This window comes from Pteropus alecto, unplaced genomic scaffold, assembly GCF_000325575.1.
Source record: "Pteropus alecto unplaced genomic scaffold, ASM32557v1 scaffold20, whole genome shotgun sequence".
NCBI lineage: Eukaryota > Metazoa > Chordata > Mammalia > Chiroptera > Pteropodidae > Pteropus > Pteropus alecto.
The window spans coordinates 39150248-39158059 of record NW_006436298.1 but is presented as its reverse complement, the minus strand read 5'-3'; the positions used below and the strand labels follow the sequence as shown (position 1 = coordinate 39158059).

Genomic DNA, 7812 nt, shown 5'->3' with positions numbered 1-7812 from the left:
AAGGCAGGTGGGAAGCAATTAAGGGAAAAGCTCAGGATATAAACCATGAGCAGGACAGAGGTAAAAGGCCTGTTTTCATTGGTGTTTCCTTAGTGGTGGAGGGCAGGCCTGCCAGCTAAAGGCCACGGGGCAGGTCTCAGAGAGGTGGGAGCCCTTCCAGGAGGCAACTATAAGCAGAAGCTCCTCCCCAGGCCCTGGGGACCTACGAAGCAGGGAGAGTGGCAGCTAGGAAAGCAAACACCCATTACTGAGGAAATGTCCTGGGGAGGTAGTGTAGCACCATGGTCAAGAGCTTGAGTTCCGGAGTCAAATCATTTAGATACCAATTCCGCTTGTCACTGACTGACCGTGTGATTTTGCTCGTTACTCAACGTCATGATCCCTTGGTTTCCCCATCTGTGTAATGGTACTTCCAGAGTTTGTTATGAAAATCCAATAAAGCAACAATTCTAAAGCTTTTTTGCATAGCTCCTTGCATACAGAAACACTAAGTAAATGCTCACTGCCTTTGTCAGCAGCAGCAAGTTACAGGCCTAATTAGCAACAAAGGAAAGTGAAGAACAAATTGGAAACCCACGATTAGCACTGAACCTTCAGATGTGAGCTCTAAGTTGCCTCGCCCCTTTTCTCCTTCAAGACTTTGCACAAGATATTCCATATGCCTGGAACCTAGTCTCTCTCCTCTACATTTGATTACAACTTCCCCACATCCTTCAGGTCTCAGCTTACATATCCCTTCCTTGAGGTGGGGGACTCCTTCCGTTCTGATAAGTAATAACATTTGGGTTTGCTTGCCTGCATCTGGTGTGGTCTGGAAACTAGAATAGAGGGTAAGGCTTCCTGCCCAAGGTCCAGCTTGGTATCTGACATAGAAATAGACTCAGAGATGAGTTACATTATTGTAGCTAAGGAATCCAGGTCAATGGTTTTACAAAAACAAACGAACAAACAAAAAAACCCACCCTGGATTTTATTGTTTATTCTGAGGGCAGAACTTTAAAAGGTGGGGATCTTCTGGGCAGGGAAAATATGCCAGAACCTGCTGAATAGATGCACTACATTAGAGTTTGGGTGTGTGCTGTTGTTTGTTTGTTTTGCTGTTGTTGTTGTATTTTGAGAGGGAGATGAAACATCAACAAATTACTTTTTTACTCACTGATCCAGAAGGCAGACCTGGAAATCTAGGTAAGACTTGTTTTTGGGACAGCCCTGTGGTTATAGAGCCAGTGACTTAGCCAGACAGTTTCCAGCATCATGTCCAGCTTTCAGTAACAGCAGAAGTTGATTTTTACATGGCACCCTTTAGGTTAGCAGAAGCTAGACTTGGCCCTGTCCTATTTGCTCAGGTTTGGATTCTACCTGAGGGAAGTTATATGACATCAAGTTATTTGACATGGCTTCCTAAGATGATTATAACCTGGCTCCTTTAAAACTCTTTGCCTTTATCTCACCATTTCTCATTGCAGGTTGTTTCTTAGTCATATAGAACTTCTTTCATTTCTTCAGCGGTCAGGCTCTCTCTTGCCTCTAGTCTTTTACTCTGCCTGGAACTTTCCTCATATCACTTCTTCATCTGTGAAAAATTTGACTTACCCTGCAGACTTCTGCATAATCATCACTACTTCTGGAAAGCCCTCCCCACCCCCACCCCACTGCCCAGCCCAGATAGGGCGTTTTAGATGCTCCAGAAGGACATGTACGACATGATCTTGTTCATACATATGGGGCACAGCACATAGTCAGCAAAAATATGTGTTGAAAGGATGAGTGACTGAATCAATGAATGGATGGATGAAATATGTCTGTCCTCTACAAATGACCAATCAGAGAGTTGCTTTGAATACAAGATCAAGAAGTGAGGGATTTTTTTTGGAGTACTTGGATTAGGTGGCCTATATTAAGGAATTAAAGCCTGTCTAAAAGGCACAAGAAAACAGTTAGGTAAAATAATAAACAAACAAATAAAATAAAATAAAATAGTAAACTGATTTAGTCAAAATAAAATAAATCATGTAAGCTGATTGTACTGAGCCTAAATAGGATTGTGCTGAGCACAGCAGTACTCAGCTTCAAGGACACATCTGCCAGCCAGCTCCTGAGGATTTGATCTATCCTTCTCAAGGGGAGAACCTTCTGCCTAGAACACAGATCTACTACCAATGTGAGTCTTCAGACAGTTCCTCCAGCACACTCCACAAGAGTTCTGTACTCACAAATCTGACACTTAGGACCTTATCCCCTTCTATCTAGGAATCTTAAGTAAAGATTGAATTGTAAGTGTGGTAAGCTACTCTGGCCATATGGGGCAGGAAGAGAGGCTGAGACTTAGCATGAGACCTTTCTACTAGTTTGGAACTGGCTTTAAAGAACTAACTTAGTTGTAGAGAACAATGCCAGTAGAAGAGCCACAGAAGAGCCATTATTATCAAGAAATACAGCAACTTCAGTCACAACTGAGGCAACAAATGGCAAGGGGGTTTTTAATGAGAAACTTCCAATTTAGAGTTCATAGGAGGCTCCAGCAAGAAAGGGTCAAGGTGACAGGGTCTTCACATCAGAGTCAAGTTCAGGGCTAGGGCAGGCACAAGACATATTGGAACTGCCAGTTGGTGGCAGGGAAAAGAAGCCAGAAACAAGTGGGTTTAGGGTCAGGGAGAATGACTCTGGTGTGGCACTGGCCTTTTCAGAGAGGGGTCAGCAGTGAAACACTCTGGGGCCATGTACAAAGGACCTAAAGAAGTAGTGGGAGGTACAAAATCAGTGGACACAATCCCTGGATGCTCAGGAAGTCAGAGGGATAGGAAATGAGGTGGAGCTGAATCATTTTATAGAATTCTACACTAGGACTTGGTGGATTTCACTGGGAGGACAAATGGCATGAAGTTCCTAGAGCTGTGAACACCTGAAAGGTGTTGAAGCAGCTCTGGAATATAGGTCAGTTACCTTGGCAGAGATAGAATCATCAATAATGATTCATCCCTATGCACGAAGAGGGCCTTCAAGCTGAGTGTCCCAGGTGGTGGCTGGGAGCTCCTATGTGGGGATATATGGGTGGGTGTAAGAGCAGGCAGCTTTGAAGTAGAGTCTGGAACCGAGGCAGGATGTGAAAACACCAAAGGAGTGAGGGTCGTAAAAGCATAATTCCCCTCCTGGAATCTGTAAGCAGTGAGGCACTAGATCACTTGGGTATTTAAGGCCTGGACAACAGGGGCTTTGGAGTGGTGTCTGAGGCATTGTACCCATGACTAGGAGAGACAGCAGGAGTGCCCTAGACCCTGGCTGGAGTGGCAATAGGGGACCTAGATGGACTACTGGGTTAGAAGTTATTTAAGTCCTCCCTCTCTAATAGAGTGTAGCTCCTAAGACTTTGGGTGGGGTCTTATATATTTGTAACTGATAAGAACCCAGCCCATTTGACACCAGTCTGGGTGGTGACAGAGAACTCAACATCAGGGTTCCTCACTTAAGATGTGGCTCATCAGGCTGTCAACCAGGTTGGTAAATGCCCCAATAAACAATTCAGACAACATTGGTGAGGGATAATCTCTCAGCCATAAAGCCATATACCCTCAGTCCTGGGCTACAGAGCTCCAAAGCAGTCTTGAGTTTCCATACTATGTATCCTATTGAGTAGACACTAACCTAATTGGAGGAAACATGGCTGGGACCCGTACATGTGATGTCACCTTCTCTTTAGAAAGTTGGAGGACAAGGACCTATAAAACCATGGTTCTTAAACTTAGTAGGCATAAGAATCACCACAACATCTACGGCCATGCCACCTTGAACATGCCTGATCTTGTCTGCTCTCAGAAGCTAAGCAGGGTCGGGCCTGCTTAGTACTTGGATGGGAGACCACCTAGGAAGACCAGGTGCTGTAGGCAGAAAAAAAAAAAAGAATCACCACGAGGATTTATTAAAGATGCACTCATGTTTCACATCAAAACTTGTGAATCTTGGCTTCCAAGAGTGTGTCCCAGAACACTTCATTTTAAACAAGTTTTCTAGGTGGTTCTAATGCTTGAGATCTGTGGGCCATCCACTCAGAAACAATAATGTGGAGGCCCATTCTACAAGTAGAGATAGAAGTAGCAAGTAGAGATAGATTTTTCATTTCATGGGGATTGGATCAAAGCTGCCCTGATTTGGCTTAATCATGATGGCCTAGATGTGGTTGTAAGGAATTCAAGAGTGATGTGGCCATCGGACTGTGCAATAATTGATAAAAATGAGATAATATGAATTTCTGGACTCATCAGGCAGACTAAGGTTGAGGCCAAGGAATTATTGGTGAGGTTGAAGCTATTCTTGGGTGATTGGTTGGACTCCTACACAGGCAAGGTACAAGGCAGTACCTTGTGGTGGGCAGCCACAAAGGTACTAGGTGGGCAGCCAGTCTGGGGCATGGACAGAGGTTAGGGCAGGAAGAAGGACTGAGACTGAAGCTGTAGCCAAAGTCATCAACACATAGGGATCATTTCCAGCTGCTCTTGATGTGCTGACAGGAGTGCGCTGCTGACGGTGGTCTCATATCTGAGCTGACTCCGGTCTCCTTCATCTGTCCCAAACCTAGGAGATTCTTTTAAGCTATAAATAATTCCTCAGAACAGATTCCCTCTCTGAGTTACTGATTACATCCTCATCTCTCCAAGAAACTTGGGCTTCTATTCCAGAATTGGTGGACAATATTTGGGTGAGCTGGGTTGGGATGTAAGGAGGGAGGGTACCAATAGGTGGAAGCTAGTTCTTAAGTATCTTCAAAATCTTTCTCATCCACTGCTCCTAGAGAGCTAGAGTCAGGCCCCTGACAACTTTAAGGAAATGAGATAACAAAGGGAAGAAGCAGATGCTTTTACAACAAGATTTCTAGCTTGTGATAATGCAATGAGGAAAATGGTAGCACCATACCACAGTGGGAGATTGTGTCAAGAGAATTATCATAATTTTGTGACTGAGTTGCTGCCTCCTTGTCTTGTGTCGTTCAGGGATGTAAAGAGAAGCTAGACTAAAACACATAAGGGGAATCTGGAAATCTCCCTGCTAAAAGATTCTGTCCTGCATACTTCTAGGAGTTTAAGATTCATTTGAGCTCACAAGTTTCCTTTTTAAAATGCTAGTACCCTAAGGATATATTTTTGCTTTAAGTAGGTGACTTTCATAAGGCCACACTCCTCAAACCTCTAAGAGAACAGCTGCTCTGAGAGAATATGAATTTAGTTGAGCTGCAGAAATGGGAAATGGTGAATTACGATGCATTTAGAAGGAGGGAAATGGGGATTTTATACCTTCAGAAGGTCACCTAGGGTACTGCCTTGTACCTGGGGGTGGCAGGAGGGGTCGGGGAAGTAGGGAAAAAGGAAAGGGCTATCTCCTGTGTTCTCTTAGCTCTCTGCTTTCTCCATAGGACTTCCATTCTTCTCCCACTGCCTTTTGGTTGGGCCTACTTCCACTAATCCTTTAAGATCCAGTTTAATCATCACCTGCTTCCCAGACTTACGCAAGTAGAGGTAACACCTCCATCCTTTGAGCTCTCACAGTTGTTTATATATATATTTCACTCTGATCTGTTTATAGCTACATTTCTCGCACAGATCACAAATTCCTTGAAAGCAGGGGTCATATTTATTTACTATCTAACATAGTACACAATAGGATTCAATAACTATTGACATAATGAATAAATTTATGACAATTAAAATACTTTATCTTGGCTAAACAAATTATCAGAGTTAATAGATTTCTTATATAAGAAAGGCATTTCTAAATAGTGTAAGGAGCATATACATTGCTATGCTATTTTCGTGTAACTTTTACATTCATCGAAGTAGGTTTCTTTCATACTTTTCAAAATTAAACTGTTGCCTAGTTAGTTATTAAAAACAAGAGATATTTTTTTCATTCATCCTGGCCTTTCCCCTAATTAGACCAAGTTGCAAAGTATACCAAAACCATGCAAACAGACTGTTTCATTTAGGTTTCTGATTTAAGGAGAGACCAGCAAGAACTAATCATTTGAAAATCCCCAGAAAGAAAACTGTAGAAGGAATACTCTACCAATTATAGGAGATTATATGGACCAAAAAGTCACAAGAGTGGCCAAGAAATTTTGGGCAAACTTGATGTGTCATTTTACACATACAAAGCTAGCAAGAATTTTAAAAATATTTAAAGTGGGGACAAAGTTCGGTAAATTCAGCTCACTCCCTTGTCACTAGTATAGCAAATCGGCCTCCTTAGGAAAGCAATATGACAATATGTATGACAAGCCAGAAAGATGTTCCATAATCCAGCTCCTAGAAATTTATCTCAAAGCAATACAAGAGAAGAAAACAACTTATATGCTTGAAAATGTTCATTGTTCTAGTAATAAGGGTGCCCCCTCTCTACTAATCCAGTTCCTTCCTATCACCTTTTCAGGTATGGGGAGTGTCCTCTCTGAAAGAATTGGGAAATAAAACAGGGAGACACCTTGACATTCTTCCACCAGCAATCATTTTTAGGAAATACTACATATAGACACAAGTTAAAGATTCAGAAACTGGTGGCCTTAAAACTAGGTGTGTACCTACCACTCCAAAATTCCCTGGGGGATGCACATCTCGATTTGAATACCACTGATACATTTTTATATCATCTTATTGAATATGATGAGAGACAGGTCAGCTCAGGTTAGGCCTTGGTTGGGATACTATACTGGTGTCTATACCTTGGGAGTATAGAACTGTGACCTGTACACTAGGTTTGTTTGATTTTTATAGATGGCTGCTCTGATCTTTTATATTCCATATTTTCTTCTGAGTGGTAATAACCTTAATTTCAATTTTAGGGAACCAATGTCGAGCCTACATACTGATTACCTAAGGGAAATACTATGCCCCACTTAAAAATGATTATTATAACTAAAAATATGAGAAATCTTTAGAGTATGGTAAGGAAAAAAAGCAAAATATATAGTTGTGTGAAAATTACAATTTCAATTATACAAAACTACATAAACTTCTGGACAATACTATAAATATGAAAAAATGATCTTTTTGTAAAATGTCTTTAATGTTTCATGACTTTTAAAATAATGATTACATTTATGACACTGGGAGGATCAGATAATGTCTAATCTAGCATTCTTTGTCCCCATGGTACCAAGAAAAACTGTGCGAATTTAAATTCCCCAAAATAAAGTGTTCAAGAGATTGAAGATCTTTTTTCAAAAACTAATTTCTCATCATTATTCATTATGGATGTTATTCCTCCAAATACACTTAAACTCTTCTTTAGTCTAGTCTAATACATCCTATGTCTTAACGTGACAAATTCCAGAAGTTTATTTCCTGCTGTATGAAGTAGTAATCTTTTCATTCATATTTTTAGCTTCCTTCCATTTCCTGGTTTTATCGTTCAGAGTTCAAGAACTGACCTTGCTGACTCACACTGCTCTTGTTTTACCATTCCTCGTAGCCTTTATATTTTTAAGCCCATATTAAAAAAAAATAATAAGTCATGTTTGGCAACCTCCCAAACTAATCTTTTTCTCAAATTTGTTTGAAAGCTAATTACGAGCTCGATATATTTCCAGACCCACCAAATGAAGGAGAGAAGAGGCTAGTCCAAGAGTGCTTTTGTGTGTGAGAGAGGTTCTGGCAGTGGGACCCAAGGGTTCCCGAGACAAGCCCCTCCCAAACCTGTGCCAGCGAAGCTGAAGAGCCGAGGAGCCGGAGACTTCCGACGCCTATCCACTGACCTCGAACCGCCGCGGCACTGCGCGGCCCCGCCCCCTCGTGGCTCTCCCCCTACACCCCGCCCCTCGGGGGGCCG

The 7812-nt window shown here is 41.9% G+C and overlaps 1 pseudogene; it reads left to right on the top strand.

The window, feature by feature from the left end:
- The first annotated feature begins 3765 nt into the window (after window positions 1–3765).
- LOC112480706 lies at window positions 3766–3884 on the top strand (annotated as a pseudogene).
- Window positions 3885–7812: the final 3928 nt, after the last annotated feature.